This window comes from Lathyrus oleraceus, chromosome 6 (genome assembly GCF_024323335.1).
Source record: "Lathyrus oleraceus cultivar Zhongwan6 chromosome 6, CAAS_Psat_ZW6_1.0, whole genome shotgun sequence".
NCBI lineage: Eukaryota > Viridiplantae > Streptophyta > Magnoliopsida > Fabales > Fabaceae > Lathyrus > Lathyrus oleraceus.
The window spans coordinates 85,161,052-85,179,644 of record NC_066584.1 but is presented as its reverse complement, the minus strand read 5'-3'; the positions used below and the strand labels follow the sequence as shown (position 1 = coordinate 85,179,644).

The window sequence follows — 18,593 nt, the reverse complement described above, 5'->3', positions numbered from 1 at the left end:
CCACCTGTAATCATCAAATCATCTACATACAAGTATATGATGATTCGACTAACCCTGACTGCATCATTGACATACATTTCATGTTCAAAGACACACTTTGTGAAACCTGCTTCGATCAGGAAGTTATCTATTCTCTTATTCCAAGCTCTTGGGGTTACTTCAAATCATACAAAACTTTCCTTAATCTATACACCTTCGATTCGTGGCCTTTTATTTCGAATCCTAGTCAAATCATCATATGCTTGTAAATAAATGATTTGATGATTAAAAAAAATATGTTTTACATAGTAAATTAATAATTATTAATTAACAATTATAATTGATCTTTTAAAATTTAAAATGTAGAAATTAACTTTTTAGAAATTAACAATGTATAGTTATTTTAAGGTTTCTTCTTCTTCCTCCTTTTATTCATCTTCATCTTCCACGAGAACTTCAACAATACTATAATAATTATTTTGACCATAGTTACATTTCTATGGCATAGTTCGTTTTCAGGCTTCTAACTAGTAACTCAACACATTTAAGTCCAAACAAATAAGATTCAATCTCGCCTAAAAAGCTATACAGATCCAATTTCACATTTCTCTTTTCCAGCAACTTTCCCTAACAAATGAATCGCCTTTCCCTTTTTCAATCACTTTCTCAGGAAACAATTTTCCCTTTTCCTTGTCTTCTTGTTATCCCTCCCACAATTTCCAAAACCTAAACCAAAAAAATCATCAAAAACCACTAAATTCATCTAAAACTAATAGAAGTTAGAAGAAAAATAACCTTCAAAGCAAAAGAATAATTGCAACAACAAAATTATAGAAAGGAAAAGAGATTTCAAAATAGAGAACCTTATTTTCGGAAGTTGTACGGTTAGGCCTTCGATAATCACCGCAGGTACCAGATCCATCATCGTCGATAAACGACTATCGTTCCCGGAGCAACCACGACTCCACCGTTACGATATCGGCCTCCGTCGTCACTGAACACCACTCCTCCCTTCACCTTGGTCGCTCCCTCTCTTTCATCTTTCGTTCACTTCGATCTATGAAACAACAACACATTTGAATGTGCACACCATGTGGACCTTCGTTCTCTGTGTAGCTACTGTACTGATAACTTTAATAGGGTCTCATATGAATGAGTATTTTTTCTGAGGCTAGGGGTTTGAGATTTTTTTTGATAAGCAGATAGGGGTTAGAGATGAATCCTTTTCTGGGCACTTCTTTGATTGATTATTATACCAAAAAATAATATAGTCTTGTTGAAGTTATTTTTTGTTTGGAATTTTATAAATATTATAGTGTTGTTGATGTTTTTCTAGAATTTTTTTCTGGAATTTTGACGATGTTTAATGAAGATGAAGTTGAATAAGAGGAAGAAGATAAAGTAACCTAAATATAATTATAATTTGTTAATTTTTTAAAAAAAGTTTACCTTTTAGTTTCTAAGAATTAATTATAATTTGTTAATTAATAGTAACTATTAATTATTATGTAAAAAATATTAAATAAATCTATAACTTTTTATTTTGTTTTATTTTTTTTAATATAATCATTTATAATATTATAAATATTGATTAATAATTTTTTTTATTCTAATCATTGTTCTCATATCATTAAAAACTGAGTTTTGAAATAGATAGATCAAAAAGTTAAAAACATCTAAATAGGAAGATCAAAAATGTATTTAAGCCTAATATATTTTGTTTGAGAAGCATCATTTTTTACGATTGAAAAGACTATTGCCATAATATTCATATTTAGATGGCCACGATTTACTAGTCTTTTTATAGTGTTTGTCCGGATAATACTATCCGAACAAACCCATTTTTTTAGAATTGTGAGGGTTGAAACCGCTGTAATAATCACATTTAGGCCGTCACAATTGAAGTTAGCGGAAATATACCCGAACGCATCGCACGCTTGAACATACAACAGAGTCGCCATCGAATTTTATTGAATCCCGAAGGAAAGGGAAAACGTCGATAAAATTCGGGGGAAAGAGATAATTGGGTAAGAAAGTCGGTTATGCAAAGAGACGGTATTAGCACCCCTTACATCAATGGTACTCCATGAGAACTGTTTTGGTTGTTCTTGCTCGAATGAATGTTATATCTGAAGGTTACTCGCGAAAGAATAAGGGTAAAAGAATAGATAGAGTGCTTGGTGAGGATTGAGACCCTCATGTCTACGTATCCTTATAGTGCAATAAGGAATTCATAGCTCCATAGTTCATAGAACTAGTGGTGGAAGATGAAAAGAATTGTGATAAAGGTATGGACTGAAACAAAGGATTATGGTTTGAACTCCAAAAAGGGTGAAAACTGAACCCAAGAGTAAAACTGGCGTTGACCAATATGTGGGTAGTCTGAAGCGTCTGCCATTGTATGGTATAGCCGAAAACAAAAAGAATTAAGTGTTTGTGTACGAGACAGACAACTCTTGGTTCACAAGATGGAGCTCAAAGAGATAGTGTATTTGGCTCCAAGATAGGGTATACCACATGGAGTGAATGAAGGTAGAATTATGGATGCATCATGGAGATTGATGGGGAGAAATAAATAAATATGCTCGCGGAGGATTTAAACCCTCGTGCCTACGTATTCTCATCGTGCAATGAGAAAATCAAAGCATTCATAATTCGTGGAACTGTTACTGGCACAAGGAATAGATTGATTGGCCAAGGGTTCTTAACACTTTCTGCACTGATTTGCAGGTTGCTTGGAGGAGCAATGTCAAATTGATTGGTCATTTTAGTTTTGGTGTGGCATTGTCTTGGTTTGAAGAACTTTGGAATTGGATTTCAATATTTTTGAATGAATTGGACTTGGGATTTTTGAAATCTTGAAATGGGTATTGGTTTGGTTTGAATGTAGGGTTATATAGTTGTAATTAGAATACATGGCAAGGTGTTTGTAAACTCGAATTGATTTAAGTTTTGAAATGTAAAATATGTATGAAGTTGTTTTGAAGTTTGAATGGCTCAATGAGAAGTAATTGAGTTGAAAATTGTACATGGTTGGAAATTAAGTGATTTGGACTTTGTAGATTTAGTTTGGTAGGATTGTCATGTATTGGATCGACATAGGTTTTGAATCAAAAGTAAGAACTTTATGTCATGAGGTTGTGTTCTTTTGGATTTGATTTATATGTAAGATCGTGTATTTGAACCTTGAATGTGAAGTTGGATATTAAATGGAATGTTTAGAATTAGAATGAAATTGACTTGTAAATAATCGGAAATTCCAATTGTGACATTATTGCATTATGATGAGATTGGAATTGAAAATTGAATGGAATTTTTGTATGAATGATATTTTGTAATTGGAATTATGAATTATATGCGAAATGTATATGAAAAGACGGTTGAATACTTGGTTTATATGTTTGGAAATTTTGATTAATGGCATAATGAAATAGAAATAGAAATGGTAAAAATGGAAAATGGCTTGACATAATTTAACGGTTCATGATTGTAATTCGGTTGACTTTGGTCAAAATTGACCAAAAAGTCAATTGTTGACCAAAGTCAACACTTGGTCAAAGTTCACCCTTTTTTTTTACCATTTTATCATGTATGAACATGATTTGAATGGTTTAGATTTGTGTATGTGAATTGGCTTATGAATGAAGTTGGAATTGAAAATGTGAATTGGATTGGTATTTCGTGAAATGATCTTGGTTCTTGAATGAACGACTTTAATTATGATATTAAAATTTGAACTTGATATGGAACTTGAACATTATGGTTCATTGCCTATGAAAATGGATTGGACTGAAATGGATGATTTGACGGACTAGAATGAATGTCTTGTGGACAGGCTTAAGACCAAGACTTAGACATGAATTGTAAATGACTTAAAAAGTGGATTGAACATGGCTTAAACACAAACACTATGATGAACCAAATCAAAACTTTTGATCATTTGAATCATAAAGATCATAAGCATATGATAATACATGAACCAAGTGGACCAAAATTCACAGATGAATCAAGAATGCATGCCCTTATGAAATCACAACGGACCAAAATAAGAAATGAACTAAGATAAGCAATGCATTAATGCAAACATGAATCAATGACCTAGGAATTTGAAAGTACCATGGGCTTGGGATCAAAGCTAGAGATCCAATGAGAGAATGACCCATGATCTAACTTGAGTGAACCAAAGACCCTAGTAAGGACCAAAGCAGTGAATATGACTTAAACAAAGATCCATGGGCCAAACATCAATGGCGTGAATTGAATTTGTGAATAATGACATGAGAGCATGAGCAAGCTACGAGCATGAGGAGGTGGTCAGATACAAAGAGTCTAAACAAGGCAAGAGTAAGGTATGGGCTAAGCATGGAAACAAAACCAAGGAAACAACATGAATGTCTGAGAACAAAAGGCCATGGGATGAACCTTAACCAAGTAAATGGATCTATCACAATAGATGATCAAATGAAAATTGGGTTATGGGGCATGATTAGGGTTTAGAAGTCAATGCCAGATATCCACAAAGTCAAGCACCATACCCCATAGAATCAAACCTAAGAATTAGGGGTGAGATGCCCCTAAGAACAACATGGTGTAGGCTTCAAGAGCCAATGTCCCAAAGAATCAATCAATTAGGGTTTCAACCCATATGATGAGGAAAACCACCATATTCAAGCCAAATCCCTAATTTTCATTGACCATAGCCTTGAGTCTATGATGCTTGTTGGCATGTATTAATCATGAATGAATGATGCACATAAATAAGGCATGAATGAGTATAGATGGATCTCAAGTTATAGGTTAGATGAAAAGCAAAAAGGGAGGGGAAATTTTGGGATACAACACATAGAGACATGTTTAAGTTGAACATCTTTTTCATGTTTGTCTCTTCTTTATTCATCATGCCCCTTCTCTTTTATCCTTGCTTGTTAGCACCTAAATTAGAGGACTAGTTTCCAATTAGGTTTGTTTGTGACCTTACCTTGGTGCTTGTTTGTGACACTTATTTTCCAAGCATGATTGATTGATGATAATGAGTTTATTGTGCCTTAGTTGCTGACTTGTATGTAATCTCGTCTTCTCCACTTCAATCCACTTTCTTATACCATGCTAAGTTAAGTACTCTACACTTGTAGCCTTGCATGCTAGCTTGCTTAAGTGCCTACTTTCTTTTGAGTTTTCTAATGCCAAAACCTCTTGCGCATGACCTTTAGGGTTTTGATTAACATGTCTAAGTGCTTACTTGGATGATAAGTTGCTTCCCCATGAGTATTTGATAACATGTTCATTTGGTTGGTTATCTTTGTTTGTGTGTTTTGCCTCCTTACTTGTTCAATTAGGATAGTTCTTAGGTTATGAGATGTTCATCTCTTGTATGCCTTAAATCTTTCTATTTATGGTTTGATGTGTGAATGTTCAATTAACATCTTTTCTTCTACCTTACTGCTTGCTTGGGTGTTCACCTAATTGCATGTTCTTTCATCTCTGATGCTTGCTTGTTTGGGTAGGTATTTCTTTAGGTATCTTGTCTAAGTGCCTGTGTGTGGGTAAGTGTTCAGTTCTCATTTAGTGTGTGATTATTTAATTGCCATCGCTTCTCTTATTTTTCCTCGATGATATGAATGCTACTTGTTTAAGTTCTCTTTATGTTATCTATGGTTTTGGTTTGTTACTTACCTAGGTGTTTACCTAATTACATGTTCATGTGATGTTTGCTTGTCCTGCTTAAGTTTTCGATTGCATGTTCCCTATAGGATCCTTTAGTTCTTTCTTGGTCAATATTGAACTAAGTAGACCTTAGGATTGGTATCCATGCATGACAGCATTAGATAGAAGTTCCCTTGATCCTAACTTTAGGTCCACATTGCATGACAACAAGTAGGATTGAGATTCCCTTTTTTTTACTTTTCCTCTTTTGCATCCATTCTAAAATTAAAACCTTTTTCTTAACCAAATTCAAAAACACTCTAATATTATTGAAACTCTTTCACAATTAAGAGAGAAATACACAAATACCCTCACCTTTTGAGGGACCATCTGATGTATTCTTTCAACAAAAACACTCAACAGATCAAAACTCCTTTTGCCACTTGGCTTTTCTTATGAAAATTTTCAATAAGGGTTGTTACCCATAAAAAACACCAACACACCAAAGTTTTTTAGAAGAACTACAAATTCTTTTTTATACATAGGCATTGGGTTGCAAAACCTAAGCGAGCGCAAGAATAAAAATCTTTTCTTGTTCTCTATTAATAATTCATTTTCATGCATTCCCTTTGCAACCTAGTTTTAGATTTGACACACCCTTTGATTATAACAACAAGAGTGGATCATGTAGAGTACTACAGACTTGAGGGGTGCTAACACCTTTCCTTGCATAATCGACTCCCTTACCCATCTCTTGGTTGCGAGACCATTAGATTCATCATTCTGTAGTTTTACTCAATGTTTCCTTTCCCTCTCTCGGGATAAATAACATTGGTGGAGACTCTGTTTTCATGTGCGCGTTTCTCCGAGATGTGACAACTGGCGACTATGTTGGGGAATCCCTTAGCAAGTCAGTCTTAGGGGTTCACTTTGTTGTTTTAGCCATATAAGTGCATGTTGATTTAGGACTAATTTTTGACTTAGAATTTTAGATAGTTTTAATCAAGTTTTTGATTAACATGACATTCTCCCTTAAGATTAATATAGACTTAGAATTCTAATTAGTTTAAATCAAGTCCTTGACTAGCAAGTGCATGTTCCCCTTAGGAATAGCCTGTGAATTTAATTCTAACTCTTAGATTAGGATTAGTCATAAGTTTTAAATCAATTTTGATCAATTAAATCCTTTGATCATGTATAACCCCACAGTCCATTCGAGTGATCAAAAGTCACTTGATCACTTGATAGGACTAATTCTAATGATGTGGATCTCCAAGCTTCAAGATCAGTCTTTCATGCAAGATATCCCAGTCACATCGAGCAGTGGATTATACAAGATAAATTACAGGTCAACACTTGGTATATACGATTCAAATTGGATGATATGAGCCTTAAGTAATAAGGAATGATGAGACGGAGTTTCTCCTACCCTTGTCTAGAGCGACTCTGTGTACGGGGCGTAGGCCTTAGCTGTTTAGAGCATTCACCCTTATTCATAGACTTTAGTGCAATACGAATTGAGTAAACTACCAATTCTTATTCATACAAAGCAACATCAACTCAAGGAGCATCAATGAGGATTCTTCTCCAACAACTTGTTAGTTACGAGAAGTATCATACGCCACGAGCCTTAAGTAATGAGAAATGATGAAACGGAGTTTCTCCTACCCTTGTCTAGAGTGACTTTGCGTATGGGGCGTATGCCCTAGCTACTCAAAGCATTCACCCTTATTCATAAAATTTAGTGTGATTCTTATCAATCAACTGCCAAGTCTCTTCATATTCCATTGTCAATCAATCACTTCTCTTGCCTCATCAATCATCTTACTGTCAACCGTAGTGGGTTGAACTACGAAAGCTCTGACTTTTTCATTACACGATGAGAATACGTAGGCAGGAGAATTCATATTCTTCGCGAGCTACCTTATTTATCAATCCTTCATTCATTCTATCAATACCATCTTATTGAGATTAAATATACTTCTCCTTGGACTCCATGTACATCCTTTTAGGACGATATAACGACAGTCCACCTTGCGAATCAAGAGTTGTTTGGATCGTCCCCAAACATTTAATTCATTACTTTTTTTATCTAAGATGTCTGTTTACTCTTCGCTTTCAGAGTCTATTTCCTTCATGGATCCAAGATATCATTCTTCTTTGATCTCGAACTGTTTGTTCCCCAGCAAGTGATATACTTTTCCTTATACCCAACCGTACTTTCTTTTGGGCCCTGTATATACCCTTTTAGGACGATATAAAGGTAGTCTGCCTTTTGAACCAAGAGTTGTTTGGATAGTAGCCAGACATTTAATTCCTTCTTTTTTTGGCTAAGATGCATGTTTACTCTTTGGTTCAAATTCCACTTTCCCTATGTGGGTTCCCATGTTACCATTATGTTAGTACAAGTTACACTTTTCATCACTTTCAATCTCTCTCCTTTGTTTTTGTGGTTCCATGAACTACGAATGCTTTAAGTTTCTCATTGCATAGTGAGAATACACAGGCACGAGAATGCGAATCCTTGGAGAGCATAACTCTAATTATTCCTCCTTCCGTCTTAGGGCATCATTCATATCTCTTATGATCCATTATCTACCTTCAATCATTAAACTGTTCACCTAGTGACACATTGTTTCTTTGAAATCGAAATATAATTCTCTTTGGAATTCCATATACACTCCTTTAAGGCCATATAGTGGCAATCCGCATTTGTACCTAGAGTTGTTTGGCTCGTACCCAAACATTTAATTCCTTCTTTTTTGGCTAAGACGATGTTTTCCTCTATGATACAAATTTCATTTCTCCTATGAATTCCAATGTATACTCTGATCTTTGGTTTCAAACTATACCTCTTCAACCACTTATTACCAAATATTCAATTATGTGACTTTGGCTACTTCATTCCGTTCATCTCCATGATGCATTCATATTCTACCTTCATTCACTTAATGTGATATACCTAATATCTTTGAGTCAAATACACTATATCCCTTTGAGCTCCATCTTGTATCTCCTTGTGAACCAAGAGTTGTTTGTGTTGTGAAACCAAACACTTAATTCCTTTGTTTTCAGTTATTCCAATATAGTGATACCATGCCTTAGGCCCCTAACTTGTTGGTTCATACCAGTTTTCTATTGGGTTCATGTTTCACCCCTTTCTGGAGTTCAAATCATATAATCCTTTGGTTTAAACCATACCTTTATCACAATTCTTTTCACCTTCCACCACTAGTTCTATGAACTACGGAGCTTTGAATTCCTTATTGCACTATAAGGATACGTAGGCATGAGGGCCCCAATCCTCACTGAGCACTTTATCTATTTATTTTCTTTCCCCTTATTATTTTGCGAGTAAACTCTATATATCACACTCATCCGAGCAAGGACAATCAAAACGGTTCCCATGAAGTACCATGGATGTTAGGGGTGTTAATACCTTCCCCTTACATAACCGACTTCCTTACCCAGCATATCTCTTTCCCCTGGGTTTTATCGATGTTTTCCCTTTCCTTTGAGAATAAATAAAGTTTGATGGTGACTCTGTTGTATGTTCGAGCGTGCGATACGTTCGGGTATATTTCCGCTAGCTTCACATACACCTCTCTTTGGGTTAATCACATTTTCTTGGTTAAAACTTTTTCATGCATGTTTGACTTGTGAGATCCTATACTTAGGCAAACCCTTTTCATGCATGTTTTCCTTCTAAGACCCAGTGCTTAGACAAACCCTTTTCATGCATGTTTGCCTTGTGAGACCCAGTGCTTAGGAAAACTCCTCATTTGCATGCATGTCTACCTTGTTAGTCCTAGTGCTTAGGAATACCCCTTATTTTACATGTTTTTCTTGTGAGATACAGTGCTTAGACAAACCTTTCCCATGCATGCTTACCTTATGAGACCCAGTGCTTAGACAAGCCACCTCATGCATGTTTTCCATGTCATACCCAATGCTTAGGCAAGCCACCTCATGCATGCTTGTCTTGTGAGACCCAGTGCTTAGGAAAACTCCTCATTTGCATGCATGTCTGCCTTCTAAGTCCTAGTGCTTAGGCTGGGCCCTTTCATGCATACTTTCCTTGTGAGACCTAGTGCTTAGGCAAGCCAACTCATGCATGTTTTCCTTGTGATACGCGGTGCTTAGGCAAACCCCTTTTCTCGTGCATATCTACCTTGTGAGTCTCAATGCTTAGGTTGACCACCTCTTTCATGTTTGCCTTGTGAGTCCTAGAGCTTAGACAAACCCTTTTTGTAGGCCTTGACCCCCGAATTTAGGAAAAGTCGTATAATTCTGCATTGGTTAATCACTATTTATTGGCTAAATACCACACTTCTGGTTCATACACCACTCTATGGGTTCAAACAATATACTCTTGGTCTAAACAACACATTCACGACAACACCTTCACCACATTCACAAACATTTTTCAATTCCTTAATCAAACAACAATCCCCTCCATAAAAGAACTGTTATAATTTATTCCTTTGTAGTCAGACTAAAAGCTTAAAGAATCTAAACTAGGATCGAATCAGCTAACGTCAAAGCACTTCCAGGATACAATTATAACACGGTTCCCTAAAAACAACCAAAAAATATGTAGTTTTCTACCATGAACTAAGGAGCTCTAATTTTCTCATTGCACTATGAGAATACGTAGGCACGGGGGTTTGAATCCTTGGCGAGCACATTAATTAATAAATTATTTTCTCCCTTACCAATCAAAAGTAACATTTAGATAATAACACCCATCCATGCAAAGAACAATCAAAATGGTTTCCATTGAGTATAACAGACATGAGAGATGTTAATACATTCCCCTTTCATAACCGACTTCCTTACCCTTTTTTTCTTCCCTTTGGGTTTTATTGATATTTTTCCTTTCTCATAAAACAAATAAAATTCAATGGCGACTCTGTTGTATTTTGAGCGTGCGATGCACTCGGGTATTTTTCACTGCATAACACGATGAAAAAGGGAATAAACAGAGTTATATCATGTCTCCGTCCCTATAAGCTCTAGAGAAGAATAACTTTTGGCTTGCATGACACAAGACATCTTTTGTCGGTTAAAGTCAACAAGTAGTTTAAGTGTCACTCTTAGGCTTATCATTTCTTTATTTTTTGCTTAGAATTGTTTAACTTATCATCTTTTTCTATTGTATTTACTTTTCTCACTATGAGTTAAACTCCTTGTGTTGGTCAATGTGAAATTTAATGACATTGTAATCTCTTGTGTGATATGAAATGGTGTTAGTGACATATTTTGTTCATATGCATTTATGTTATATATTTACTTATTTGACTTATGTTTTAGAATTAGATAATCACTATTAGTATTGATGAATATTCTAATAAATGGAACTCGTGACATATGGATAAAAAAAGCAAGTATGAATAAGTTTCCACTTTAACTACTTTAGGGATAATGAGCTAAACTATATGGAAAGAAAAACTCATAAAAGAAATGCATAGATACTATTTTGAGGCTGGGGAATTTTCTCAGTAGTAAATTAATGCATATACTTTGACGTTGTAGCCATAAACTATTAGGTATCGTTTTGACCTCATATTTCACGACATCTCATATCACATTCATACATTAGGTGAAGTCATTAAATGGATCAGTATCCAACATGTTAATCCACTAAATTAAAACATTTACTTCCAAGTTATGATTTCTTGTTTCTGACCAAGTGACAATCATCAATTATTTGTTATCTATACCCATGTTCTTTTCATAATTTCTAAGTTGAAAATCAATAGAGTTAATACAATCTATTTGAGATCAATATTTTTTCTTATCACTTGTATAATTTTGACTGTGTATAATTACACATAGAAAATAACCAGTAATAACCAAGAGCTAGCCTCGAGATGTATGTTTTTTTTCAAATGATATAGTCCTACAGTGAGAGTCTAAAGAGGATTTGAATAAGAGGTTGGCGACTTGGAGATGAGTCTTAGAAATGCATGGCTTTTGCCTAAGCAAAATTAAGATGGGTATATGGAATATAATTCAGTAAAAGGAGAAATGTTTCTAACCTAGAGGTGAAGTTAGAGAATATAACATCCCACAAGTCACAAGGTTTAAATATCTTTGGTCTGTAATACAAAATGATGGAGAAATAAAAGGGATGTAAATAATTAAATTCAAGTTGTGTGGTTGAAATTAAGGAGGACCTCGAGAGTTTTATGTGACACAAAAGTACGACTCAACCTGAAGGAAAAATTTTATTGGCCAGTGGTAAGACCTACGATGTTGTACGAGACAAAATGTTAGGCGGTTAATAATCAACACGGGAGTAAAGTAAGTGTATCAAAGATGAGGATGTTGCTTTGGATGTGTAATAAGATTAGACAAGATAAGATTACAAATGATAATATTAGAGAAAATATTGGAGTAACACATATTGTAGGAAAGATGATGAAAAATAGGTTTAGGTGATTTGAGCATTTAAAGAGAAGACATATAGATTCGATTGTAAAGAGAGTGGATCAAATGGAGATGAGTCGAACATATGGATTGCAATAAGTAAGGTTTGGGCAGGATACTATAGTACCCGTCCCCGTACCCATGTTTAAAAAAAAATCATGTACCCGAGTCCATACTCGTGTGGGCGTCAATATCTATACCCGTACATGTACCCTATGGGTACCTAAGTACCCATACCCGTAACATTTATCCGTATTTCTAGTAAAAATAAATCGATCAATTATGAAATATCAAATATTTTAAAGTTTTTTTAACAACATTTAAAAAAACTCAGATTTTATTATTGAATTATAAAATAAACAAACATCAAATGTATTGTTTTTTATAATGGTATATTTTTAAAAGAAACTGATAGACACGCATTTTTATATAATAATATATAAATATATTCTGCGGATATGAGATGAATTGGGTACTAAGGTTTTAGTACCAACACTCATACCCGATTATTTTAGTGGATATTTACTCGTGCCAATGCTCAAGCTTATTTTGCAGATTTTTATCTTATATATTATAGATATTTTTTTACAGGTATTTAATGGATATGAGTCAAATTACCATATCTAATCAAACAATTAAAATAAAGAAAAATATAGATAAACTCTATAAGAATAGATAAATGAGAAACTATTAGAAAATAATGTAATATAATTATTGTTTTGGATAGATCTTTATAGAATTTGATTTATGTATAAGATTTAATTGTTGATGTTGTATTTCTCTAAACTCTAATTAATTTTTGAAGGAAATGAAATTAATGCATTTCATTTTCCTAAATTCAAAGTTTGTACTTTAAGTATTCTTTTTGGGACAAACTTTACAAATAAATGAAATCTTATGATTTTATTTTATATTTAATAATAGTAAATGTGTCATACTCAAGACTTTAAATTTGAAGGTAAATTACGTATATGTATGGACACTTAACATCCCTTCTACATCTTGAAAGACAACGAGAGAAAATGAAAGTTAAATGAACGTTAGTGTTATATAGCCATCATAATTTAAAAGTGAAAGAGTAGAGAGACGTGCGCACGTGTGAGCCTTATAAAAAGGTTTACAAACCTTTAATCTATCGATTACGATGGAAAATGATGCATCTATTCTTCACTTTAAGAGCAAAAGAAATAGAGAAAGAGTGACGTAATAAGAAGAAACTCATTGACGTGATAAAAAGAAATTCATAGAGAAATGGAAGTGTTTAATGAACATTAAACGGTCTCATTTATTCGTTTATAAAAATTGAAATTTTGGCTATTACATTTATTAAATTTTTTTTTTTAAATTAAAGAAACTTAAATATAATCCCTCTAATTTGGATGGATGAATTAATTCAACTTTTATGTATTAGTTGATTTATATTTTTTTTTGTTGGCTCCCTTTATAAGCTGGTAGTCAATCTTCCGGCCAAAATATTGAATTCTGTGATGGATAAGTTAATCTCCCCTAATCAATTCGAGGATAATGGTGGATGGAGTAGTGGTTCTTAATGAGGTTGTTGACTTGTCAAAAAATCTAAGATATTCTACCTTATCTTTAAAGTGGATTTTGAAAAATCATGTGATTTTCTGTTAGTTGAAATTTTTAAGATTATATGCTTATCAGATTCGACTTTAATGATAAGTGAAAATCTTGGATTAAAGCTTGTGTGTTTGCTGGTAATCTGGATGTCCTTGTTAATGGGTCTCTGACGCAAGAGATTAAGATTGAAAGGGGTTTAAAGTAAGGAGATCCTTTAACTCTTTTCCTTTTCCTTCTTGTGGCAGAAGGGCTGAATGGGTTGATCAAGAGGGCTATTGACCTAGTCTTTTCTCTGGGTTTAAAGTGAGGACATATAATTTAACCATTTCTCACCTTCAATATGTCGATTATACCTTAATCTTGGGGGTACCCTCGATTGAGAATTTCTGGGCTATTAAAGCAGTCATGAGGTGTTTTGAGTTAGCTTTGGAGCTTGGGGAGAATCTCCATAAGAGCATACTAATTGAGGTTAATGTCGATCCTTCTTTCTTAGTTTTGGCTGAGAATTTTCTCTATTGCAACATTGAGTCTCTTCCCTTTAAGTATCTTGGGTTATCAGTGGATGTTAATCCTAGATTTGAGGCTACTTGGGAACCCCTACTCAATTTAATCTGGAAAAGATTACACTCTTAGAATCATATATATGTCATCCTCGAGGGTAGAGTTACTCTCTTTAACTATGTTTTTAATGAGATCCTTGTGTTCTTCCTCCCCTTCCTTAAGATTCATGTGAAAGTGTGGAAGAAGTTGGTGCAGATTCAAAGGAATTTTCTCTAGGAGTGTGAAAGGGGAGTCTAAGATACCTTGGGTCAGGTGGTTTGATGTGTGTAAGCCTAAGAAAGTTGGTGGTCTAGGTGTTAGAGATCTTAGGGGGGTTAATTTAGCTCTTCTAGCAAAATGTAGATGACGCATGCTATCAGATGTTTTTGCCTTGTGGGTTGATATTTTGGTATCCAGGTATGGTATCTCTAGAGTTACATCCTTAGATAGGGGTCGCACCTTAGGACATAGATCTTCATCTACTTGGTAGAAAGGAGTATCTCTTCTTGGATCAAAAAAGGATGATCTCATTAACTAATTTGAGGGTGGGTCGGTGAAAAAGGCGGGGACATACAAATTGACATCTTTTTGGAATGATACCTGGGTTGGAAATGTTCCCATGGGCTTTAGATTTCATAGACTATTTACTATCTCTCTGAGAAAATATGGTATTATTAATGAGATATGGAGGTGGGATGAGGGGAGGATGGTTTGGGATTTAGGATGGATGAGGCCTTTCTTCATTCATGAAGAGCTTATGTTTGCTGAGTTTTTCTCGGTCCTCTGAGGCTTTTAGTTTTCAGAGCATTTTTGTCCTCCTCTAGAGTATCTCTTAGATAGGGAGAATCTGATCTTTCTTCTTATTTAGGAAAGTTAGGCACCATCTAAGGTCTTGATCTTTTGTTGGCAGATTCTGCAAGATAGATTTTCCATTAAAGAAAATTTGTTTAAGAGGGAGGTTATTGTAGGTATAGGGAGTATCTCATGTATTTTTTGTGATCATTGGCTGAAATCTGCTTCTCATTTATTTCTTACTTGCACTTTTGCGTCTAGTGTTTGGTATGACATGTTTAGGTGGTTAGGGGTTTGGTTGGCCTTACCTAAGGAGTTGGGGTGTCTGTTAGAGTTCTTGTGTTCCTTAGGAGGGAGGTCTAAGTCTATGGGTGGCTTTATCTTGATTTGACATGCGGTTATTTGGTCTATTTGGTTAACAAGGAATGATAAGTTGTTTTATGGTTGTCGACAAATGTGAAAGAAGTGGAGAATAAGAGCATTCATTTGGCCCGGAGTTGGATCCATAACAGGTATAGGTTAAATTTTATCTCCTTCTTTGATTGACTGTAGAATCATATCCATTATCTCAGTCATTAGCGGTAGAAATTGTAACACCCCGATTAAAATAAGAGAATTATTTAATTGAGTTAATATTATTTTATTAATTTAATTAAATAAAGTTGAATTATTGGATTATTATTATTATTATTTGGAATAATAATTATTTGGAAAATATATAAGTGGAATAAGAGAAAAGGTTTTCATTTTTGGAAAAGGTTTTTACGTGAAAACTGAGAAGCTGCAGAGAAGAGGAAAAGGGCAAAGAGCTGTAGAGCAAAGGTTGGAGAACGGAAAATCTTGAAGCTCGAGGAGTTGCCGAATTGTTAAGGTAAGGGGGGTTTATCGTCGTTTAATGGGTATTATCGATTAACATGTAATGGGTAGTGATAAGCCGTCGATTGACCCTAATTGGGATTTAGAATGCTGAGAAGTTATGTTGAATAAGTTGTATTAAAGCTGAAATTGAATTTGTGTTTGAGTGTATTGTGAATTTCTGAGCGTATAGCTTTTTACGGAAGTTGAATCGGAGGTCCGGAAGTCCTCCAACGGCGGAAAATGCGGAAACTCTGCATTCTGCCTTGTGTTAGCGCAGGAACTGCTGTTTCGCCTGCGTTAACCGGTTAACCCAGGGTGTTAACCGGTTAACACTGTTATAAATTGTGAAAAATGTTGAGTTTTGCCTGCGTTAACCGGTTAACCTATAGCGTTAACCGGTTAACACTGTTGCGTTTTGCCTGGAAGTGTAATTTTCCTGCGTTAACCGGTTAACCTATAGCGTTAACCGATTAACACTGTTGCAGTATGTAAAAATGGTTGATTTTTTATGATGTAAGTGTAATTGGTGATTGGCCTATTGTATCCAATTGTGATAAATAAATTCGTGGAGTCTATGTTGTGAAATGTTGATGCAAATATGTTGATAAGTTGTTTTTGTGGAAAATATTAAGTTGTAGGCTGATGAGCCAAAGTTGAATACAAGTTATTTTGTTGAAAATGCTGAGTTGTAGGCTGATGAGCCAAAGTTGATTTTTAAGTTGTTGTTGCTGAAAAAGCTGTTATGTTGTCGTTGTTATTATGTTGTTGAACTTTCAAGTCGTACATGCCATATACATTCATATGCATTAAGTCGGGGCTTTTGCTCACACCACGTTGGCCTGGATTGGCAAAATTATGGGGCTTTTGCTCACACCACGTTGGCCTGGATTGGCAAAATTATGGGGCTTTTGCTCACACCACGTTGGCCTGGATTGGCAAAAATTTTAAGTTGAAAGTTGAAGGTTTATGCCTTGATGCCCACTAAACTGGCAATGATTTTAAGTTGGGAGTTTTACTCCAAATGGTACCACATGCATGAAGAGTCGAGTCTCATTGAGTTGCATTTACGTTGTGTTTGAATATGATGTTGAGTTGAATATGCTGCTACCGAATGCATGATATGATGTGGGTGATTAACGTGTAAAGTTACTTAACATAACATGATGATTTATAATATTTGTTATATCGATTGAGGAACTCACCCTTACAGTTATATTTTTCAGGTAACGAGCAGTGAGTTGAGTAGAAGCTAGTGCTTGAAGTCTAGAGTGGTTTTAGTGGGTCATGCTCTGATAGATGTAACATCGGGACGGGATGTTTTATTTGTTGAATAAATGTTAATTTTAAGATATTACAGATGTTGAATGTTTCTATCCGCTGCGAATTTTTAAAGAAGTGTTTATGTTGAATTAAATAATGAGCATGACTGATTTTTACGGTGAATTATGTGAAGTATTATGTGACACCCTTGGTGCATGATTACTCTGATATTGATTAATATGCTGTTGTTTTAATTAAATATTTGGGGTATTTAGAAGGGTGCTACATTAGTGGTATCAGAGCAGGTCGGTCTGTCCGGCCAGTTGTCGTGTCGTTACTGTCTAACAATTATGTAATTGTTACTAGTCTAACTTTTAAGTTGTGTTGTAGTGATAAGTTGAAATGGCTGGAAGGAATGACGCTGCGATGGCTGCCGCAATGCAAGCGATGGCACAAGCTGTGCAGAACTTGCCAAATGCTGGTGGTGATGCTGGATCACGTAGCTTGGCGACTTTTCAGAGAGAGAATCCGCCGGTGTTTAAAGGGAAGCATGATCCAGATGCAGCCTTGGGATGGTTGAAAGAGATTGAGAGAATCTTCCGTGTTATGGATTGCACTCCAGCTCAGAAGGTTCGGTATGGTACTCACATGCTAGCAGTCGAAGCTGATGACTGGTGGCTAGAGACTCACGAGAAGTTGACCGTGGCAGGTGAAGATATTACTTGGGATGTGTTCCGTAGGGAATTTCTGAGAAAGTATTATCCGGAAGATGTCCGTGGTAAGAAGGAAATTGAATTCCTTGAGCTGAAGCAAGGAAACATGTCTGTCACTGATTATGCTGCGAAATTTGTGGAGTTGTCCAAATTTTATCCTCATTACACTGGTGGTGGTGCTGAATTTTCGAAGTGCATCAAGTTTGAGAACGGATTGCGCTCTGAAATTAAGAAGGCTGTTGGGTATCAGAAGATACGCATTTTCACTGAATTGGTTGATAGCTGCAGGATATTTGAAGAGGACAATAATGCTCATTACAAGATTGTCAGTGATCGCAGAGGCAAGCAACATCAAAACCGTGGCAAGCCGTATGATGTTCCAGCTGGAAAGGGGAAGCAAAGAGCTGCTCCGGCTCAGAGAGCTAGTGGGGGAGGTGCTCCTACTGGTATAGTTTGCTTCAAGTGTGGTCAGGCTGGTCATAAGAGTAATGTATGCACTGCTGAAGTAAAGAGGTGTTTTCGCTGTGGTAAGATTGGCCATGCAATAGCTGATTGCAAGCACAAGGAAGTGATTTGTTTTAATTGCGGAGAAGAAGGGCATATTGGAAGTCAGTGTCAGAAGCCGAAGAAAGGGAATCAGTCAGGAGGCAAGGTCTTTGCTTTATCGGGTTCTGAGACTTCTGCAGATGATCGTTTGATCCGAGGTACGTGTTATATTAATGGCTTTCCTCTCGTAGCTATTATTGACACAGGTGCGACTCATTCCTTTATATCTTTGGATTGTGCTGTGAAATT

At 35.4% G+C, this 18,593-nt stretch overlaps 1 long non-coding RNA gene across 1 annotated transcript; it reads right to left on the bottom strand.

The window, feature by feature from the left end:
- Positions 1–377: 377 nt before the first annotated feature.
- LOC127097257 (uncharacterized) lies at positions 378–1,390 on the bottom strand. The gene is made up of 2 exons (XR_007792972.1): positions 843–1,390; positions 378–705 (listed from the first exon to the last, which is right to left on the bottom strand). It is a non-coding gene; the product is annotated as an uncharacterized LOC127097257 (long non-coding RNA).
- Positions 1,391–18,593: the final 17,203 nt, after the last annotated feature.